Here is a 23,834-nt window from a genome sequence, read left to right as displayed (position 1 = left end):
TCATTTGTGTTTAAGAAATTAATGATGGTACTGAAATGTCAAATGAGACCATTGATATCAAACCAAAACAACATACTCGTTCAAATATCCTAAAGGATAGACTATCTATTGAGCACACAAATATAGACACACATACCTTTCTGATTTCTAATACTCATTGAGGTCAGATTTCCTTTAAATAATAAAATGTTCCTCTACATATACAGCCCATGTACTTTGAGTATTGCCCATTTAAGACATGAAAAATAAAATAAATAAAAAAACAACACTCTGCTAAGGGAAGAAAAAAGAAAAAGTATTTTTGCTAAATTTACAAATTGACAGCGTTTATCTGAACCCATCTATCACCTATCCTTGAAAGCTTTGTTAGAAAACTGGTCAGTAAGGACACTGGCAATATATTTGGCTGTCACGTTTTGTGTGTGAGTGTTTATATACTATTATTATTATTATTATTATTTATTTATTGGCAGACGCCCTTAACCAGGGCAATTTACAGTTTACACAATAAGCATGTTAAGCATTAAACAAGGGAAGTAAAACAAATCAATACAAAATTAAATTTCAGCATTAAAAAAGTGCAATGTAAAAGTAGTTCCGGCAATGTGTAAGTATACAAAACTAGCATAGTTCTATAAAGTGCAAAATAACAAGCATGCTGAATAGCTCAACAAATGAAGTTGCTATATTACCAGTACAGGTCTGAGCAGATGTGTCTTGAGTAATCATTGGAAGGTGGACAGGGACTGTGTGGTCCTGACCTCAGTGGGAAGGTTGTTCTAACACTTTGGGGTAAGGGTGGAAAAGGAGTGGACTCTGGAGGAAAGGGAGCAGAGATGGGGAAAAGATAGTCTTCTGGCGCAGGAGGACCAGAGAGGCCTTGATGAAGTGTAGGGAGAGATGAGGGTCTGAAGGGAGCTTGGTGCAGTGTGGTCGAGACAACGGTAGGTAAATGTCAATGTCTTGAACTGGATGCGAGCCAAGATTGGGAGCCAGTGAAGGGAGCAGAGAAGTGTAGTAGTGTGTGTAAATTGAGGCAGAGAGATACAAGACACCAGAGCAGCCCAGCTGAGCTGATATAGACATAAAGATTCTGAACATTACTTATATAATGTATTGACTTTACTGAATCAGGTGTGGATTTGTACGGGCCATGCTTGACATTTTTGTTCTGTCTAGGGATGGGGTTGAGGCTGATGTTTGGATTTAAAATAGAATAACTAACCTATTGATGAAATACAATCTTCTTCGTGACAGGTGTTGCTTTTAACACTGCAGTACAGCCGTTCAAAATAATGATTTTGAATATTATTAGATATGGCAATTATGCTAATTAGTCCCATTGCTATATAAGAACATAAGAACGTAACAAAGTTTACAAACGAGACGATGCCATTTGATCCATCGTGCTCGTTTGGTGTCCATTAGTATCTAAGTGATCCAAGGATACAGTGAGGGAAAAAAGTATTTGATCCCCTGCTGATTTTGTACGTTTGCCCACTGACAAAGAAATGGTCAGTCTATAATTTTAATGGTAGGTGTATTAACAGTGAGAGACAGAATAACAACAAAAAATTCCAGAAAAACGCATTTCAAAAAGTTATAAATTGATTTGCATGTTAATGAGGGAAATAAGTATTTGATCCCCTATCAATCAGCAAGATTTCTGGCTCCCAGGTGTCTCTTAAAGAGAGTGCTCCTAATCTCAGCTCGTTACCTGTGTAAAAGACACCTGTCCACAGAAGCAATCAATCAATCAGATTCCAAACTCTCCACCATGGCCAAGACCAAAGAGCTGTCCAAGGATGTCAGGGACAAGATTGTAGACCTACACAAGGCTGGAATGGGCTACAAGATCATCGCCAAGCAGCTTGGTGAGAAGGTGACAGCAGTTGGTGTGATTATTCGCAAATGGAAGAAACACAAAATAACTGTCAGTCTCCCTTGGTCTGGGGCTCCATGCAAGATCTCACCTCGTGGAGTTTCAATGATCATGAGAACGGTGAGGAATCAGCCCAGAACTACACGGGAGGATCTTGTTAATGATCTCAAGGCAGCTGGGACCATAGTCACCAAGAAAACAATTGGTAACACACTACGCCGTGAAGGACTGAAATCCTGCAGCGCCCGCAAGGTCCTCCTGCTCAAGAAAGCACATGTACAGGCCCGTCTGAAGATTGCCAGTGAACATCTGAATGATTCAGAGGAGAACTGGGTGAAAGTGTTGTGGTCAGATGAGACCAAAATCGAGCTCTGTGGCATCAACTCAACTCGCCGTGTTTGGAGGAGGAGGAATGCTGCCTATGACCCCAAGAACACCATCCCCACCGTCAAACATGGAGGTGGAAACATTATGCTTTGGAGGTGTTTTTCTGCTAACGGGACAGGACAACTCCACCGCATCAAAGGGACGATGGACGGGGCCATGTACTGTCAAATCTTGGGTGAGAACCTCCTTCCCTCAGCCAGGGCATTGAAAATGGGTCATGGATGGGTATTCCAGCATGACAATGACCCAAAACACACAGCCAAGGCAACAAAGGAGTGGCTCAAGAAGAAGCACATTAAGGTCCTGGAGTGGCCTAGCCAGTCTCCAGACCTTAATCCCATAGAAAATCTGTGGAGGGAGCTGAAGGTTCGAGTTGCCAAACATCAGCCTCGAAACCTTAATGACTTGGAGAGGATCTGCAAAGAGGAGTGGGACAAAATCCCTCCTGAGATGTGTGCAAACCTGGTGGCCAACTACAAGAAACATCTGACCTCTGTGATTGCCAACAAGGGTTTTGCCACCAAGTCGAAGGCGTTTTTCTGGATTTTTTTGTTGTTATTCTGTCTTTCACTGTTAAAATACACCTACCATTAAAATTATAGACTGATAATTTCTTTGTCAGTGTGCAAACGTACAAAATCAGCAGGGGATCAAATACTTTTTTCCCTCACTGTACTATCCAGTCTATTTTAAATTTTTTCCAAATTTTCAGCTTCAACCACATCGCTGGGGAGTTTGTTCCAGATTGTGACGTCTCTCTGTGTGAAGAAGTGTCTCCTGTTTTCCGTCTTGAATGTCTTGAAGTCCAATTTCCATTTGTGTCCCCAGGTGCGTGTGTCCCTGTTGATCTGGAAAAGCTCCTCTGGTTTGAGGTGGTCAATGCCTTTCATCATTTTGAAGACTTGAATCAAGTCCACACGTAGTCTCCTCTGTTCCAGGGTGAAAAGGTTCAGTTCCCTCAGTCTCTCAGTAGGACATTCCCTTCAGACCTGGAATAAGTCTGGTTGATCACCTCTGTATTAAGTGGTGATTTTTATGTGTAAGAATAAAATCATGATAGAACAATGAGGAAAATCCAAAATTTGAAAAACTGACCAATCTGTGTTTAATTTAGTAATACAGAGTATGATAGAAGTGGATTTAAGGTCACATTTAGGTTGTTGTAAGAGCATTAGTGAATATTGTTAGAGGCCCCAATAAATGTAGGCTTTCATTAAGGTTAGCATTGCTTTTCTGCAACCAAATCATTGCTTTCTATTTCATCCTTTGACTCATGATTTAGCTATAATCATCGGTAAATTGCTTGGTTTTCTGAAAGAGAAAACAATTCTCCAGTAAGGGATGAGTATTACCTTTCACCAGGAAATGATTAAAATGTCATTGCAAGCATACCGATATGCTCCTGTGTGCTGTGACAACATGGTCCACCCACTGTCTTACAGTCCAACTTCACTGAACATGAGCTGCACTTTCTCTTTTTGCCCCAGCTGTTTAGGACTACAGCATGACCTCACAAAATTAGGAACTGTTTTCTCATTCAGATAACCAAGGCTGCATCTGCAACCCAAAATTATCTTTAAAATTGAAAACAGTTCCCAAGAAAGGGATTATGGGATACCGTGTATCCAAGCCGTTGAGAGAGAGGACTGATGGCAGGAGACACGCACAATGGAACAGTGGAGCACCACGTCAAAAGGACAAGTGCAAGCATCAGACAGACAGAGCAGAGAGGAATTCAACCTGCTAAGGTTGCATAACAGAGCTGCAACTTAAGGGATGCAACAGCACCCAACGTACAGCCTGTAGTATTGCATCAATATCATAGACCTCAGACAAGGGGGCACCTTTTAAAAGTACCCAAGAGGCAGCCACACTGTGTGTGGAATGTGCTACTAGCCGTTCATGCAGCTGGAGGCCAGCTGACTCATAAGACAAAGCAAAGACATCCAGAATCCAATGAGACAGGTGCTGTTTGACAAGGCCTGCCCTAAGGTATGAGAACCATGGAAGACAAATAGCTGGTCAGTCTGCCACAGAGGGCAACAAAGGATGTATATGAGAAGCTGTGATGACAGGAAGTGAGAACCAGGCAACACACCATCGATTTGGGAATATCAGGCAGATGTTGCCACCAGATAGACCCGTTTGGAAGAAGACTTCCCTGCATGCAGCACTTAAGTTTAGAAATTGCAATACAACCACCAGGAGACATGGTCATAACTGTGGTGCAGACATCAAGTCTGGAACAGCTGCCAGTAGGAAGCATACGGAGACCATGTAGAAGGGGCTCTTGTGCTTGGCAAGGTGGGAATTGGACCAAACCAAAGCTGTATCTTGGCTGAGTTCAAGTGCAATAATGCACCTGGCCTGTGACAGCAGGCCCACCTGAAGCGGTAGTTGCCAGGGCTCTTAGTTAACAGCCGAACCAACGTAGAAAACCTCTGGAGCCATGGAGTTTTGACGAGTACTAAGTGCCGCTCTTGCCCCAGTCCAGAATGTGCACAGAGACGCCCAAACCGGGAATCTGCGCTCAATCAACTCACTGACTAACTGAACACCAACTCTATAGGACATCCATATTAATACATCACATCGTATGGGCTAATAGCCAGGAATTGCTGTGACTAGATTCCACACTATAACAAGCACTGAGTGCAACAAACCTCTGTATCATTACATTAATATATATATATATATATATATATATATATATATATATATATATATATATATATATATATGATAAAAAGTTAATTAAAATTATTCTCACGGTCCAGTCAAAAGCGTCTGGCAGTCCGGATTTGGCCCTGCGGGCCACCTAATGACAACCCCTGATTTTTGATATGAAACGGACTCGAACAGCAGGCGTGTAGGTGCTAGAGCATGCTAGTAAGCTGGCATACCTGAGAAAACATGAAAAGTGTTCAGAAGACCTAGGGGTCCAGTTCCAAATTTCGTGATTTATTTTCACAAATAAAAGCGTTTCAGAAGCATAGGCTTTTGCTTCACAAATCTCACCCTGTGGCAACAAACAGGGAGGCTACTGTACATGTTAAGTAGTGACTCAGTAGTGACTAATGCAGACCTAGCCTACCTTTTGAAGTCGTCTGTAAGCTTCCTCTTCTTTGCCTCACTCATATCTTTTACCTCTGAAACTTTGAGATCAGATCATCGGTAGGAAACAAACTTGAGACTTACAGTCTTGTATAATACGAGTGCAAAAAAACATAAATTAAACGAAACCTTACGTACACTTCACGCCAAAGTGGCGGGAGCATAAACCATGACTCCGATTGCCCTGTGACTGACGCTATCGAAGATTTTTTGAAGCTCTGACGTAATCTTGTAAACTTTAGGGGCGGACCTCATTTATTATGTGCTACAAAGGCAACGTGTTTGAATCGTTGCTTGAATTAGTAAGAATGAGAAAGGTGTAAAATATATATATATAGCCTATATTGTTGAAAATGTAGGAGGAAAGTCGTAAGCCTATGTGCTGGGGCTTGTATGTCAACGGTCAAGGTTCAGCTTGGTCGGGCCTTGAGTGTCGACGACATCGAGGTTCGACACATTGAGGGTACTCTGTGATGGGGCCGACGATGTTGATGTTGAGGAGGTTATTACACCAAGGTAATCACTCGACAGTGGGTACGTCGACCGTCGAGTCAGGAATCCCCTTTGCCAATACGCTTAAGACCGAGCTTCAACAGTAGTTGGGGCAACTGTTCAGTTGTGAAGTCACACAGGAGACTGTGCCCAAGGCCAAAAGGACAAACACAGAGAGGCAGAGGCCGATAGGAGACTGATAACCCTTTTTTTTTTACAATACCAGTAGTATGCCTTTAAACTGATCTGACTGGCTGTTGAACATCAATACTACCAAGTATGTTTCTGCTTGCTTGCACTACATCAGCCTACTGTGTGGGAATTACTTTATCAGTCTTTGATGTTGTATACATATGCAGATCAGGTTATCTGTTGTTGTTGTTGTTTTTTGTTCTCTGTTTATCAATTGGACAACATATTTATTTATTCCCAAGTGAGCAAGTATAACATTACTCTCAACTTAAGTGGGTCAGACAAAATAGCTTTTGACAGCTGGAAAAGTTATAATGTTATTGGCTTATATTAAGATTGCCTTGAATTGAACACCATAGAAGAAAGCAATTTGCAGGCCGACTTGCAGGCTCTCTCAGAATAAAACGTTAATGGAAAAGGAACAGCGAGTGTTTTATTTAAGTCACACGTACAACTGCATTTGCCCTTTGAACTCGTATACCCACCTCACCTGAAATGAAATCTCAAAGTTGTGAACAGGTTAATTACAGAACAGTCCATGGGCTTGTTTTTAAAAATATACACAAAAACAAAGTGGCGTTCTACTTTACTTGTATAAGACAACTATATGACAGATTGTTCAAGGTGGAACAAGCTAACATTTGATGAACCGTAATCAGGGAGGAGACAATAGTGCATAATGTCCATTCTAGTTCAATGCGTTTCAGACAGCTCCCAGTTATAATGTAGCTCGGTTATTATTGTAAACATTTTAGAAACTACATGCAAGCTTTTAAGGGCCTTACTAATTGAACATCTAAGTGACTTTGAAGCACATACGATTTAACCAGGGACATGAATAAGAGCCAGAATGATAGGTCCTAGAAACATGATGCTGAAATCTGATTAAGGAAGAAACCCTATGCATAAACCGTTGGATTAAACCAAGTTAATTATCCATTTAAAATTAAGTATAACATTATTATTATAAATAGCTTTGAGTAGTTTTGTATGAAGGTGCTGCAGTGTGCTATAGCTAGTTATGTACATATGTGATATAATAAATATACCTCTGTCAATATACTCTAGTAAACATGTGATGTTAATCTTTTTAGTAATGAAGTTATGTTTACTTAAGTGTGTTTCTATACATTTACACATTCAAAATTTGTCAACAAGATGCACTGGTATGTAATGAAATGTGCAATGTTGTTTACTGAAACGATGTGCAGTACATGTTAATGCCATTGGTCACTGCACCCGGCTATGAGCTCTTCTTTGTGCTGCACCGACATAGGGGCTGGGCAGTCAATGTATCAGACATGTATAAAATAATACATTTTGAAAATTGAATAACTTTGTTCCATATAATATATATTTTTTGTCACAGCAGCAAAAGGCACTTCAAAGGCACAAAACCATTCTCCCCTGAAAACGTCAGCTAAAAAAATGTAAAGCTCTTTTGGTGTCAGGGAGAAACAAGAAGAACCTCGGCAAAAATCTCCTATAAATCCAATTTTTGCATGCATTATGTCAGGGCGCTGCGACAGGATAGTGAATAAATGCTGATCTGCAGTCACTATTGACACCGCAGGTAGAGCCCGTCCTCATTATACCTGTGGGGAGACGGCCTTAATTGACAGTGGGCATTGAAACTAAAGGCTTTTGCCAACATCACAGGCAGTGCGGATGTTTTTAATTGTTAGATAATCATCACAGCTGCTTTTTGATTTTAATAGTCATCTCTTTATTTCTCAAGCATGTAATCTTTTAAGCTATAGATGATGCAAAGGCTATGCAGACAGGTAGATGTAACTTCTTAAAAAAACTGTATGCATAAGGAGAGATTTTGAAAAACAACATAAAAGCAGGCAAAAAACAAAACCTGTAGAACCTTCATTAGTGCACACTGGTGTGTATGTATGTATGTATGTATGTATGTATGTATGTATGTATACATGTAACAGCTTATTTTCTCCATTGCAGGAACTCAACATATTGTATGAAGGTGTCCATGTCACTGATGGTGGCTGAAAATGACACAGATCTCTGCTACAATTCCAAAATGAGGTACTTTGAAAAAGCTGAACTTAGCAAAAACAAAGAAATAACTTGCCCTGACATTGAGGACTATGTACAGCCTCAAAGGGAGCCCAATATTGTATGGTATAAGGTAAGTGCCCTTATTTTTGAGTAAATATTGTTTTAAATTAAATACTCATATGTAGTGTTCATTTTGGTTTGATTTTTATTAAATGTGTCAATTTTGTTTTAGGGAACATAGAAAACCATCTTTATCATTACAGACTATTAAAGCTCTGCAAATACATGTATATGTCTGAGTCGTTCATGATGACCACTTACTTTATGTATACAAAGTACATTTGTACAAGTACCATGAATTAAACTGTATTAATTTCAGTATTCCTTACACCTCCAGTGATATTGCAGAGGGACTAGCTGTAAGTAATACAGTACACTACACTACATGCACTTTAAATGTAGTGTTTCACATCAGTTGCTGTACATTTCCACAAAATTAAAATGTATAGTTAATGTTTAATATGCAACATTACTCTTTCAAATAGTGGACTACCTTTGGTGTTGCTGGTTTGCTGGTTTTAGTAGCTTTTTCAGAATATGTGAATGTGATTTTTTTTCAAGGAGATACATGTGTCAAAAATTGTCTTGTTTTCAGTATCTTAGCGAATCTTCGTCATCTTCCTATTATTATTTTTACGTGATCAATGTGCAATTAGGCCTATTGTAAGTTCTAGTGATCCCTTTAGAAACCGTCCTTAAGATAACAATGCAGAATAATTGCTTCAGAGAAAAATGGTATTTAAAAAGTAATTTCTGCGGTAGTGTTAACACAAGATAAAAACAAGGATGGATAATGTTACATTTATTTTATTTAAAGGGGGGAGAAGTCATAATGACTTTACCTGTGCAAATAGAATTATTCTTGCATTATATAATACCTTTCTGCAGCAATGCACCAGCTTCAAGGCTCCTGAAGTGTGGGGGTGGAATAGTTTTTAGATAATGATTATGTTCTCGAGGGTATGAGGACTCTTGAAAGGGATTAAAAAAGGGACATTTGCAATAACAAAATGTCCTAAGATTAAAACTTTCCCACGCCTTTACATAAATAGGGAGGCTGGCAAAGTTTGTGTCCCTGTTGGTAGGTGAGATTTGACACCAAATACTTCCTATTATTTAGTTCTCAATATTTATGTTGTATATATGTTGTTTTATTTTGTATTTGATTTTATATGGTGACCACCTTTCCCAGGTGGAACAATCCAAATAATTGAATAACTCCTAAATGATCTGTAGCTTCATGTGGAAGCTGATTATGGATGTATTATCAAACCTGAGTTCAGATATATTTTTCTAATTACTTAAATTTGACTTGAAAACAATGACTCTGGAAAGATCTGACTGAAAGCTGGTCAATTGTGGGAAGGGATGAAGGGGTTCGGGAAGGTTAAATGTTTTCTAGGAACTTTGCCATCTGTACAATTGAAGTACCTTTGTTTTCACAACCAGAGTCTTCCAACAGGGCGTACAGGCATTGGTGGTGGCAGTGTTGGTGATATCACCCACTTCCTAGTTTTGACCAAGATGGCAAAGAAACAAATAAACAAAAGTCAATACAAATTGTGTTCCACTGTGCCATTTGTATTGTATCAATTAGCCTACACCTGTGGTTGGAGTACAGTTAAATGAAATAAATGTATGTGTTTGTCTGCGTTTTAATTAGTTTGTTTGTTTTCTGAGAAATTGTATGATGTGATGACACAGTTTTGGTAATTCTTACTTACGCCTTTAAGTGAAATACAGCCTATAACAGATTAGCTTTAACAAATTGTTATTAATAATGTATGGGCAAAAAAGTACTTAGGCGGCTGTAGTTTTAAAGAAAAGCAGTTGTATCTGTCAGAGTGTTACAATCGTATGTTTGTTCTTCTTATTTTGCTCATAGGAATGCAAGCCAAAACAATGGAGACAAAGCATTATACGAAAAAAGGATACTCTAACCATTCGGGAGGTGCGAGAAGATGACATAGGGAATTACACATGTGAATTGCAATTTGGAAACTTTGTTGTGCGGAGGACAACAGAATTGACTGTCACAGGTAATGAAACATGTTTTAAGGATGTGTTTGATGAGCTTCACTGATTCGAAGATTTCTTTTTAATGATTGAATATATTTGTATGTTTTTAATTACTTTTCTCTTCTCATTTTTCTTATTTGAGTGTATTTGATAAGTGATGAGATATGTCAGATATATTGATTGAATTCTGATAATTTACCGTGGAGTTTTTCATACTGTCGTTCTGTTTTTATTGCAAGATTTTATTTCCTTGCTTGCACCCTGCCTCTTAAGTCTAAACCAATGTATGTGATGTTTGTCTCATTAAGGAAATGAACCTGAACTTTATTTAATTTTATATTTAGATGGTGCTACAAGCATACAGATTTAATATGCTTAGAGTATGGGTTATTAATTAAGACTATGCCTGTATACAGTCCAGTGTTGTCATTTAAGAGGTTCGGCATAAGTGTAATTTAATAACTAAACAAAAAGCAGACTTGCATGCAAAAATGACAATATGGTAATTTACCTAGCACTCTGCTTTCATTGCTAAAATATTATTTCAAAGCATTGCTTTTCTGAGAACTTCAGGAAGCTATTGGTTCGGAGGCCTTCGTGTCTGAGCCTGTACACAGCTCTTTCTTATGAATCACATTTTTGCTATTATTATTTGTTGGAAATGTACTGCAGGAAGTGATATATATCACCCTTGAAGTAATGAGTACATAAACTCCATGTATTGTTCTTACAGTAAGCTAAATCAGAGTATAACTGCTAGGGGGATTACAGTCAATATATTTTCAGCTGGGGTGACCTCTAGCTTTCTTAATTGCTGCATAAAGCAAAAAGTTTCAGACTAGAATAAATTTGCGCAGGACTGCTTCAGCACTTTTTCTTAACGAACACTCTTAAAATATTTAAGCATGAACTTTAGGCTTATGTTTCAAAGAACCTGAATGTGAAGAATTAAATTCCCCTTCCTTTTTTTCCTGAGTAATCTGCTGCTGAAGTTCTGCAAAGCTGGGTTTGGATCATTTGTTTGGATAATTTGTGATTTGTGATCCCTGCTGGGGGGGGGGGGGCAATATTTTTGCTTTCCTGGGTATCTTTCTTCTATGTCGTAATGCTGCAATTAATAGAAAATGGGTAATGTTCAACACACATCTAAAGTGGCTGGTTATCAGTTCATTTCCTTAAATGCAAGAAGTCTAGTTTAATAAATACATGGCGTTGTTACTGTGTTTCCATTGTTCAGCTCCAGCATTTTAAACATAACTTCCTCCATTAGCATGAAGGAACAAGTGCAGAAAAAACATATTTACTGAACCTTAACATTTCTTGATAGATGCCCACTTTGTGCACTTGGCTTTCTTTGAGTTGTATAATATCATGTCTTTGGTTATTAATTCTGATATTCCACTATTTAAATTTGCTCAAGTTCGCTTTCATTGCTCTAGTTCTGTTTCACTGGAGATTTCTCAAAATCTGCAAAATTACAGTTTAATGTAGTATATATTTTGCAAACTCAGATGGAATGGCTCACAGAAAAACAGTCCACATGTTTGTTTCTCTTTAGTTTGCAGTAATGGGGTAGTTAAAAACCCTGCATGTTGCTTTTAATAACAGCATGTCTCATTCCCCTCTTGTTTGTAAACATCACAACAAATTTTAAAACTGTGTAAAGATTAATTCAAGATGGTGGTTCATAGACAGGATCTGTGCACCATGTCGTATTCTCGGTGATGTGCTGGATTCAACAGGTTTCCTGTAATAATAAAGGGCAGTGACAATGTTGAATAACATATATTTTTAGTATACCTAATACTTTACCCAAAAGACTAAGTATTCTATTGTCAGAAGTACATTTTCTATGCTACAGCTGAAACAGCAGAAAAGGTTAGGGTTCAATTACAGTATTTGTAATTTAAACCTATCTGATTACAGTTTATTATCCCACAGAAATACAGACCATGATTTCATTTTAGGCCTGTTTAAACAATCAGTCATGTTTTTCAGTAGATTAGATCTAACCCTCCCTTATAATTTTTCTTGTTCGCAGAATTAATTTGTTTTGCGAAAAGGGACAGGCAATTACAGTCTAGTGATTATGCAAAACAGTAAACATCAATATGCTGCACTCATATATTTTCTTGATGTAGGAAGAGATGGAGTCTTGACTTATTTGATTTACTCTTAAATGGGACTGTCAATTATCTGAGCAAACACAAGATTCATATTGGATATTCCATTTATGTTTTCGGTTTTGTTGTTCTTGTTTTTTCTATGCAAATAATGATAAACCTTGTTACAGGTGCCATCACAGTCGTTAACTATATACACAAACATACACACATACACACAGCACATTTCCAAAATACAAAATTTCGGTGATGACGGTTAACAGTAAGGTACGTTGATGGGGTGTTGAAAGGAGTTGGTTCAAGAAGTGAGCCGAGTACTAAACTATGTCCAAAGTCAACAGTGAGTGTCCAAAGTAAGGGAGACTGCTGGGTATTATATACACTATATAGGATTGTATAATTATGTTATAATATATTTATACATCTAAAGCAATGCAGGATCATTAGGGCTCATGTCACAGAAAGCCATTATACTATGCATACTGTAATTATGATAATCGGACACAAGGAAGCAATGAAAGAAGTGTGTTTAGGATAACAAGACGAAACAATCCAAGCACAAACCAAAATATGTTACATCATTGAAAGAGTGGAAATGTTAAATTGGCAATGGGCTTAACACATTGTAAGAAGATGAGGCAACCACAAAAGAGAAGCTGTAGATCAAAGCAAGTGAAAACGTGGGGAAACCTTCATCTAGTCATGGATCGATATAGGCTGATGGTGATATACAACATATAGAAGGACAGATGGAGATGATACCTAGTGAGATTGATATTTAAATTTAATATGAATTTGTTAATGATATGGCTTAACTTATATGTTCACAATGCTCACCTGCCGAGTACAGAAAGTTCAGGAGTTTGTGTTTGGCATTTCTGAAGGTATCCCTGGATGAGAAGAAAAAAATTAGAGCATAGAAGAGCCTTCAAGACATTAACTAGAATATGAAGGTTGTTTTTTTGATTTGTGTTTTACTTTAGAAGTGATTAAGGAATTAGCATATTACTAAGCTTTGAGATAAGTAGGTTTGAGGTGAATCCATAAAGCTGTATTATTATTTTTTTTTTTAAAACGGATTGTAATGGATTTGCTCTTTACTGAACTGCATAACAATATGTGCGTAACATGCATACACAACTGAATCCATATACTAAGAACATCTAGCCCCATCATTGCAATGACAATGCAATAGAAGGCAAAGCATATAAGAAGAAAGTTTACAAACAGGAGATATATACAGTTACAAATTAATTCCATTTAATACCCTTAACATGCGTAAACCTGAAATATGCTTGTGTGAAAGAAAAATACATTTAAATCAGCTTTATCTTTTATTCAGTAGAATCAATCTACCAAGGTTAATGTGAGACAGTTTTTATATTTTTCAAACTACATGCTGTAAAGTATAATGAGTATTAAGAATAAACCATAATGAGAACTAAAAGCAAAATAGGAAGAGAAACCCTGAAAATTAATCAAAGGAGTCAATGGCCCATATTCTATTACAAAGATCCCCGGTGATAAATGCATGAGACGGTGATAAAATATAACCACTGCTACCATTTAGCACCAATTGTTATTCTATTAAAGTACAGCTAGCCACTGATAAGAACATAAAGCCATCGGCCACCGCAGCAGTGAAAATTATGACCATTTATCTATTGCCAGAATATGCAGAACAATCAAATTACTCATTATATTATGCTGCAGTGTTCAACTTTCCCAACATATTGTTTTAACCTCCACTTGTTGATTAAAATATACAGTAGCTTCTGAGATCATTCCCCCTGCTTTTCATTCCCATTATCAAAACTTGAATTTTTAAGGTTTTAAGTATTTTTGGAATATTTACAAGCAGTCTCAGTATCTTTCACATAGTTATGCTGATAATGTCTATAACAAAACTGTGGAAAAAGACGATATATCACCTGTGAATAATAAGTGATTTATTAATTCATGTGTTCTTCTGAGAACACCCTGATCAAATACCGTAGTATTAATAACATAATGAAATACAGAAAAACATCACTCTGCATTTCTCTTAGCATTAAGGAGAGAATAGAAAGCTTGGATCACTGAAAATGAATGTTTTATTTTTATAAAGACATTGCAGTAAATATACACTGATGTTTCTGAGTGGTCTGTAATTGCAATAAAAAGTACAAAAAAAATAGATTAATCTGAATATATTTTAAAGATTGGGTAAATGCAATAATTCCACATTTCAACTATTATTACTCTCCTTGAGATAATTGCATAGTTGTTCCCTGACAAGAAGAAATAAATATAACGGTTCTGCTGTTTTATCTGGTTCTGTCTGCTAGATTAAGAAACATGATCTCCATTTTATGTGTTAGGATAATTCTGTACATACCCGGTAATGTCTTTTTGTAAAATAGACATTAAGTCCTCATCTAAGTGTGTATGCCAGAAATTATGACATTGTGAGTCTGTGTATGATGCTTTAGACTGGAGTATTTAAAGGTTATTGCATTGAACATTTTTTTAAAGTCTTTCTTTCATGCAAACTCTTGTATAGCAATGATTTAATACTGAATTAACTCAGCACTTGTGATAGTTCCCAGGTTATCTAGACATTCAGAGCAATTCCGTTGAAAAGGCTCCCTAAGCAGGGCACCTCAAAACCTTTTATATACTTTCTCAGACAGTTACATGCTATTAGAATACCAAACATAGTTGTAAGATAACCTTTATCCATACACTTGGTTTTTAACAGCCCCTGTTATTGCTGAAGAAGAAAAAAAGGTCATTTCCATTTAGTTTTTCTTTAAGACTTATTAAATTTAATGGCCTTGTCCTCCACTGTGGGGTGTTAATGCTCTGAAGTTTATAGTATTAGTATGTAATTTTAGTGTATAATGTTTACATTAACTATACTATACATGCTTCTTTAATCTTCTAGATAAAAAAGAACATGTTAAAACCTCATCAAACGCATACCTAATAGGACAGGGGTGAGCAATTTCTGAGAAAACATCTTGTCCAAGGGACTTGACCCATCACCACCCCACAAAATACACACACAAGTCAGTTTACGATTTTGCTTTTACCCAACAAAGAACCATAGTTGAAATTCCTGTGGAAAAGCAAATCATTAAAAACATAAAACATAAAAAAAAATCATTTTACACATACATCCATTAAGAGTTTATCAAAATTGCTGCACTCATTCAGTAAGAATGAAAAAAAAAGACACTTAAAGCAGTAAAAACATTCTTGCCAAAACTGAGCATATATTGTTTTTTTATGTTTTTCATTTGTTTGGTAGATTGCTGGCTGCTGCTATTAGTTGTAGCTTCATCACTGGTAGTTGCTCTGGGCTCCTTCATTTTTCATCATCCTGTACAGAGTCCTCAGAAACCTTGATTACAGCATGCAGTGATATGTGTTTTTGAGTTGTGGAGAACTTCTGGAATGACACTTTTAAAAACTTTTAGAAACATTTAAAAGTTATTAATGAAGGCAGTATGAGGTAAATTTATTGTTTCTAAAAGGGAACATTATGTCTGGGCAGCAGAGCACCAATTAATGACTTTTTCTATTCAAAATGCAAAACGCAAATTTCAAGTGAGTTAAGTATTAAATAATAGGTACTTTAAGCATTTGAGGTAAAAAGCATGCAAGGGATGGAAATTGCTTTTTTGGCTTTAATGTATGGATTTAGTTTAGTATGGATTATGTCTTGGAGTGAATAATTTAGTGGTGTGCTGGACAATTTTTAAAATTGATTTGAATAAAAACAAAATATATCAATCGATTAATCAATTAGTTTATTTATGTATTTGTCATTTAATAGTGGCACCCTTACTAGATGATCTTCTGTAAGATTAACTCTACAGTTTTCATTTGATAATTCATGTTATCTATGCAAATAGCAAGTATTAATTTATCAAAAAAACATGACATCAATTTACATTTAAATTATGTATATTAATCAGAACATTATTTCTCAATGTTCAGTTTTTTTCAAATATTAAATAATATTCCCAATTCACAGCTGACAGTTTGATGTATTTCTTGTTTTTCAAGATACATGCTCTAACACTTTGCATCCACAATAACATAAAATCTTAAAATCTTAAAAAAATGTAAACCTTACAAATTTTGATGTATCCCACTTATAGAAATATACCGTATATGTAAAAAAAAAAAAAAAAATGTATTTTCAGTAAAACAAAAACACTAAACATTTCTGGAAGAGAACAAAAAGTGGAAATTTTCTCTGAAAACTGCTCATATCAACACATTTCATTTTATGAAACAACAGACATAGAGGTGGCAGGACAGAAAAAATATCTGAAATGGAGAAGTGGAGAGCTGATGGCATTCAAATATAGGTCAGTGTCTGGGGGCCACCTAGGGACCTGTTGCTATTTCATGGGTGTATCTTTCACAGTGATACAAAATAAACTGTGAACTATGTCAAATGCATCACCCTAAAGTAGTAGAATAAAACACATGCCATCCACTCAATGAAACTATAACTTCAAGAGGTAGCTTAAAATGTTTTATAAATTACAGAGGAAATTACAAAGCTCTAAAAGAGGACAGTGGGTAGTAGTAATAGTAATTTAATAGTAGTATACTTTTTATAAAACAACAATCTATAAAGAAAGTGGTGATCAGCACTTATGCATTTATGTTTTGAAATAAAGAATATGTGCATTTGACTGCTATAATTAATTATGTTCATGTTAATACATAAAATGCAAAAATAGGGTTTAAACAAATACACATTTTGCGAATGTAGCAAGTCGGTACACCCCTCGCAAATTGCTTTACCAGGGCTGTTGATATTGTTTTATACAATCACCAGATTTAATGTGATTTGCCTTGACACCACTATTTGGCCAATGAACTTGAACTTCTTCATCTAACTAGGAGCAGTGGAATATACTTTTAGCTGAATCAATGTATTTTATTTGTGAAGATTTGATACGTTTTAATTTTTTTTGGACACCAGAAGAGATTTATATCACGATGCCTGACTGGTCCATATTACAATGTGACTGTGACAAATCAGCACCTACGACAAAATGCACTTGCAACTCACTATCTCTCGTGTATATTTGAGTTGTCCACAATATGCCTGTATATATATATATATATATATATATATATATATATATATACACTACCATTCAAAAGTTCGGGGTCACTTATAAATGTCCTTGTTTTAGAAAGAAAAGCAAATTTTATGTCCATTAAAATAACATCAAATTGACCAGAAATACAGTGTAGACATTGTTAATGTTGTAAATGACTATTGTAGATGGAAACGGCTGATTTGTAATGGAATATCTACATAGGCGTACAGAGGCCCATTATCAGCAACCATCAGTCCTGTGTTCCAATGGCACGTTGTGTTTGCTAATCCAAGTTTATAATTTTAAAAGGCTAATTGATCATTAGAAAACCCTTTTGCAATTATGTTAGAACAGCTGAAAACTGTTGTGCTGATTAAAGCAGCAATAAAACTGGCCTTCTTTAGGCTAGTTGAGTAGCTGGAGCATCAGCAATTGTGGGTCCGATTACATGCTCAAAATGGTCAGAAACAAAAAACTTTCTTCTGAAACTCGTCAGTCTATTCTTGTTCTGAGAAATGAAGGCTATTCCATGAGAGAAATTGCCAAGAAACTGAAGATCTCGTACAACACTGTGTACTACACCCTTCACAGAACAGCGCAAACTGGCTCTAACCAGAATAGAGTGAGGAGTGGGAGGCCCCGGTGCACAACTGAGCAAGAGGACAAATACATTATAGTGTCTAGTTTGAGAAACGGACACCTCACAGGTGCTCAACTGGCAGCTTCATTAAATAGTACCTGCAAAACACCAGTCTCAACATCAACAGTGAAGAGGCTCTCTGGGATGCTGGCGTTCTAGACAGAGTTGCAAAGAAAAAGCCATACCTCAGACTGGCCAATAAAAAGAAAAGATTAAGATGGGCAAAATAACACAGACACTGGACAGAGGAAGACTGGAAAAAAGTGTTATAGACAGACGAATCTAAGTTTGAGGTTTGGATTACAAAGAAGAACATTTGTGAGATGCAGACCAAATGAAAAGATGCTGGAGGAGTGCTTGACGCCATCTGTCAAGCATGGTGGAGGCAATGTGATGGTCTGGGGGTGCTTTGGTGGTGGTAAAGTGGGAGATTTGTACAGGGTAAGAGGGATCTTGAAGAAGGAAGGCTATCACTCCATTTTGCAATGGCATGCCATACCCTGTGGACGGCGCTTGATTGGAGCCAATTTCCTCCTACAACAGGACAATGACCCAAAGCACAGCTCCAAACTATGCAAGAACTATTTAGGGAAGAAGCAGTCAGCTGGTATTCTATCTGTAATGGAGTGGCCAGCACAGCCGCCAAATCTCAACCCTATTGAGCTGTTGTGGGAGCAGCTCGACCATATGGTATGTAAGAAGTGCCCATCAAGCCAACTTGTGGGAGGTGCTTCGGGAAGCATGGGGTGAAATCTCTTCAGATTACCTCAACAAATTGACAGCTAGAATGCCAAAGGTCTGCAAGGCTGTAATTGCTGCAAATGGAGAATTCTTTGATGAAAGCAAAGTCTGAAGGACACAATTATTATTTCAGTTACAAATAATTATTTCTAACCTTCTCAAAGACTATATTTCATATTAATTTTGCTGTATTTCCTATTCAAACTCATTTCATGTATGTTTTCATGGAAAACAAGGACATTTCTAAGTGACCCCAAACTTTTGAACGGTAGTGTATAAATTCACCCCCCTTATAATTTTTTTAATTGGATAACCCATGTCGGATTGCCTAAATGTCGGAATTCAGCCAAACATCTATACACTCTCATGTCTGAAACAAACACCTTATTCCAGGTTACTATCCAAATGTAGGCTGATCGAAAAAATTCCACACAATACTCGAGCGCTGTCCTGAACCATTTGCTGGTACCCTGACACTCTTCTCCTCAGTCTTGCTCCTTTTCTCTCCCCAGTCTGCCATTTTCACTGTTTCACTACATTACCATAGCAATATCCAAACACTTAGTGCTTATTAAGAAGTCAAAGCATAAAAGGATGAGAAGCTAATTGTGTGTACACAAATCATAAATACAATAACTCAAATACCAAAAAATCTTTGAATATTAAAATAATTGATTCAATTTGATTCATTCGATTAATTATTCCAGCTCTAAAATCATGTCTTTGCTAATGTATTAGACTTTATTTATTTAGTATCTGTATCCATTAATGTCTTCATAAATGGGCTACATCTATTCATTCATTCATGTATTCAGTAATTTAGTTTAATAACATTAGTTTAATCCAATACTGTAACAGGCAAATGGTATGCATGTAACCACCGGGCAATTAATGGATTTTGGCTTTAAATACCTTTTGTTAAACTGCCCCAAACTAAGAAAACCAGCTTCTGATTCAGACCTGAGTAAATAGGAGCCATTGATGCCAAAAAGAGCCATGAATGCTTTACCCTTCATTGTAATACTTTTTCTTAAATTAAACTTTGTACGGTATCTGATATTTATTTAACAAGTTTGTAATTGGTTACAATCATTTAAGCCCCACATATATTGTGCTTACTGTTGACCATTTTAAGTAAAGTATAGCTGTTTCCTTCTTCAGAAAGAAAATAATCTATTTTAATTTGTTAATAAATTGTCCTCTACATTTCAGTCTGACCTCACCATTCACTATTTAGGAGTCCAGTAATGAACACATGAAACGATTTGCTGAACAAATAGCAGAAGATGGATCTCTTCGGTTTCCTGTATTGAAATGTTAGGTTTTTATAGAGAGGAGATATTAAGTTGCTCTGAATCTTTTTTGTTTTGTTTTGTTTAATTCTTGGCAAAATGCTATTGAAATAAAGTACTTGCTTGTATGGTTAGATATGCTGGGGCTAAGTAATTGCTTTTTAAAATTAAACTTGATGGAGAGGGTAGAAAGTGCATAGCAGTATTTCCAAATGAGTTGCTCCCTACAGTCAGAAAGGCTGTGCAGTGTGTCACTGTGTGGTGTCTGGATATATCCTCTGCTGTGCCTGTTGTGACAATTATGCCTAACCAAGACTGACACCATTTTCACACTGTGCTTGTTATTGTAATGGAATGCTACCAGACTAAAATAATTGTTGACATTCTATTATTGAGAACATGATAAGTCAAAGAAATGCAGTTAGTCTGTCATTTGCTACATGTGTTTGCTTGAAATCTAAATTCTCAGAACATGTTGTTGGAATTCTAAGTTCCTTGAGTGTGTGGTCATACATTAACACTTAACACTTACATTGTTACTACTTCACAACTAATACTGCCATGTTTGTAGAGGTACTTGTAATGTAGAGGTTATAGGTGTGTGTTTTTAATTGATGTTGATGGAGAAATAGTTGTATTTGTCTATATATATGAAGTATTTTACCCTATTATGTAATGTCTTTGAAAAGTCGTTTTTTGTCACAACTCTAATTTGCCCCTTGTAAGGGTGCTATTACATAGATTTAATATTATTATTATTATTATTATTATTATTATTATTATTATTATTATTAATAATAATAATAATAATAATAATAATAATAATAATAATAATAATAAGGATGATGTAGCCTACATATTGTAATAAATCTCATGTTTTATGCCTCTCTGTGGGTAGCAAACCTCATCATCTTCTGATTACAGTTCACCTAATTGTAAAATATACATAGACCTAAGGTCGTATTATGTTGTTGTGGTTTTATTCACAGAAAGAAAGAAAGTAGCAAAGGAGCGTTCACCAATTGAGCATGCATTTTTAACCATCTTTGTATTTGATTTGGTAATTGCTTGCAGTCATTTTCTTATTAAATGGATTTCTTGAGGCCAGAGTATCAATAAGATGCAATCTATTCCAATTTATTTTCAAAGCAGCAACCTAACCCATTTGTAAACGTTCCCCTGCTCCTCACAGACACATGCACACAATCGCACAAACGTTTCCTTTTTGTCTTGTGATAACTCCAAAGCCTTATCGCTGTTGTCTTTTACATTGTGAATGTAACTATAACTGAGTCTATAGTATAAACGTGTGTGGGGGGTGTAGAATCTATGTGCACGTGACACAAATGTGTCCTGAATGATCTGGCAGGCTGTTGTGATGCCTTTTTAATTTGCTTTCAGTGCATAACTTTGTACAGAGGAGACACTGTAATGCCATTATTGGACCTATGATAGCTTAAGAGCAATTCAAATTACACGACTCACACATTATGAGCTGCAGTTATGATGATGATTATAGCATCGAGTGCCACTTTTGTATTTGCACTGTATAGTGGTGTTTCAGATAAATACAAATTAGTTTTTTTCAATTGTCTTTTAAACATTGTGTGTGTTATGGTGTGGTTTTAAACAGTTTGCTTAAGATGCACTGCTGTTAAACGCCAATTAAATAATTAAGTAAATACTTAAGAGGCAATAAGGCAGTGATAAAACTGCTTGTGGTCCAATGAAAATGTTTAGATGGTGGGAGGTTTTTATGTATTGTATGTATTGGCACGGTATGTTCAGGAAATAGAAATGGATGTTAATTACTTCTGTCTAATCTCTACAATTTAAATATAGATCTCTGCTAAAACCCCTACACCTACTTTGTGCCCATGATATAAAAATCTGCCTTCTGCATCACATCCTGTATGAGGCACAAGGCCACTTGTGTTTGTCCTTGGTGTTTCATCATAGTTGCATTAGCTCAATGTCAAAGCTGCTTATTCTATGGCAGGAGGCTGTATATATTTATCTTTATATACACATATTAAGAGCAGGTGTACTTAGGACCCTTCAATAGGAAGCACTCGGGAGGTCTGGAGCTACTCAGCCGTGTTGCCAAGCTGATTTTCCATCAAGCTGCTGGGAATGACCATTAGCTGAGCATTGGAGGATTGGTGCTTGTGCTGTGAAGAGTGGAGGGGCATACTTCCTGGCTCTTCTCTTTTCCTCTACAGTCCCCACACACTGAGCTTCACGAGCTGTTGCTCCACATGGAGGACCTTGTGTCAGTTTGTCATATTGATTTTACACTAATTGAATGCATAACACTTTCTATGGCCTCCAAAGGCGCATTTCCCTGACTTCAGCGATCCTTTTTTGAATCTTCAGAACTATTCACCTCAGCCATTGAACTAAAGCTTGTGATTTATGGTTCAATGATGGTGAACGTATCTGGCCAATAAAAGTAGACTGTAGTTTGAATATGTTCCCAAAATGATTACTTCAGCTCCTGTGAATATTCCAGGTCTCACAGCTGTGCGGTCAGTAGGTCTCCCAAGTGGCAACATGAGCCCTTCAGCCTGGATCGAGCAATTCTCAAATTCTGTCTGTATGCTATTGTTCCCATGGGGTGCCACAGCGTTGGTTATGTTGGTAGGACTGTTAGTTTTCATTTTTCAGGCCCCCGCAGGTTCAGATTTGTTAGACGTTCTAGCTATATAAAATCATCCAATTGGTGTAATAGTTGGGCTGTGTGCATTTTTGTCTTGCAGTGCAAAAAATACCAGCTTTGAAAACATGCATTTCTGAGGATATGTGCTTTGTCTTAACCCTCCTGAAGAAGCATGGAGTCACAGCAACTAGCAATTCTAAATTGGATTAAAATGCTAAAATGTTTTTTGGAATTGAGGGGTGCAAGAGTGCAATTTATTCATACCCCATTCACCATCATGAAGAAGTCCAATCATTTGGAACATAAATGTATCTGAACATTTAGTGGAAAGGTCTGTCCATTAGAATACAGACCTTTATTTTCATAGCTGTCAGCTGCTTACAGTCATAATATATATCTTCGCTCAACAAGCTCAATTGTTAATATGGATAGCATTTTTTGGCCACCCCCTGGCCCAAGATATGTGGCAGAATGTGATTTGCTATCCATGTTTTTAAGACACACTATAAAAGAAGTGTCAAATGCAAGTCCCATTTAATTGATGAAAGTTGCTTTCCAATTAGCCATTCTAATTAAAGTATTAGAGTAAAATGGGAATATATATGTATATTTTTCCAAGGTGTACCTCTAATTGGAATTATTCTGAACTTGCCTGGTAAAGTTTGTCTTGAAATATTCTCTCACTTCAAAAGCATTCATAATACTTAAAATATGATTTTAAAAAACTGTGTGATTTACAGGTAAGGCCTGATAATATATGCTGCTCCCAAATCTCACACACTCTTTGGAGCTATCAAGCTGAGTTAGCACTGTGGAATGGCCATTTGATAAGAGCATTCTCCATTAGTGAGAATCAGAAAATTGCACATTCACACATGAAGAAACTGACAGAGCTGTATCTGATAAGTAGCTGCCTATCCAGGGCAGCTCTGTATTTACTTCTTCAGACCAAGATAAATGGTCATCCAACAAATCATCCCCTTGGGTTATCCAGTCAAGAGATGCCTTATCTATTTTGCAAAATGGAATTCCTCTCTAGTAAAATTGCATATTTTGTATAATTCTTCTTATTCTTAAGGTGATTTGAGATTTGACAAATG

The 23,834-nt window shown here is 36.7% G+C and overlaps 1 protein-coding gene across 2 annotated transcripts in view; it reads left to right on the top strand.

Moving 5' to 3' along the window:
• Positions 1-10,038: 10,038 nt before the first annotated feature.
• The window catches only part of il1rapl1a (interleukin 1 receptor accessory protein-like 1a), a 213,169-nt gene continuing 199,373 nt past the window's right edge, over positions 10,039-23,834 (top strand). For both annotated transcript variants that reach the window (XM_066706222.1, XM_066706221.1), the window contains exon 1: positions 10,039-10,188. The gene's annotated coding sequence lies outside the window, so the exon portion shown is untranslated. The remainder of the gene's footprint in view (positions 10,189-23,834) is intronic.

The sequence above is a fragment of the Amia ocellicauda genome, chromosome 6, assembly GCF_036373705.1.
Source record: "Amia ocellicauda isolate fAmiCal2 chromosome 6, fAmiCal2.hap1, whole genome shotgun sequence".
In the NCBI taxonomy this organism is placed as follows: Eukaryota; Metazoa; Chordata; class Actinopteri; order Amiiformes; family Amiidae; genus Amia; species Amia ocellicauda.
Note: the sequence above shows the minus strand (reverse complement) of the source record. Positions and strands in the feature narration are given on the sequence as shown.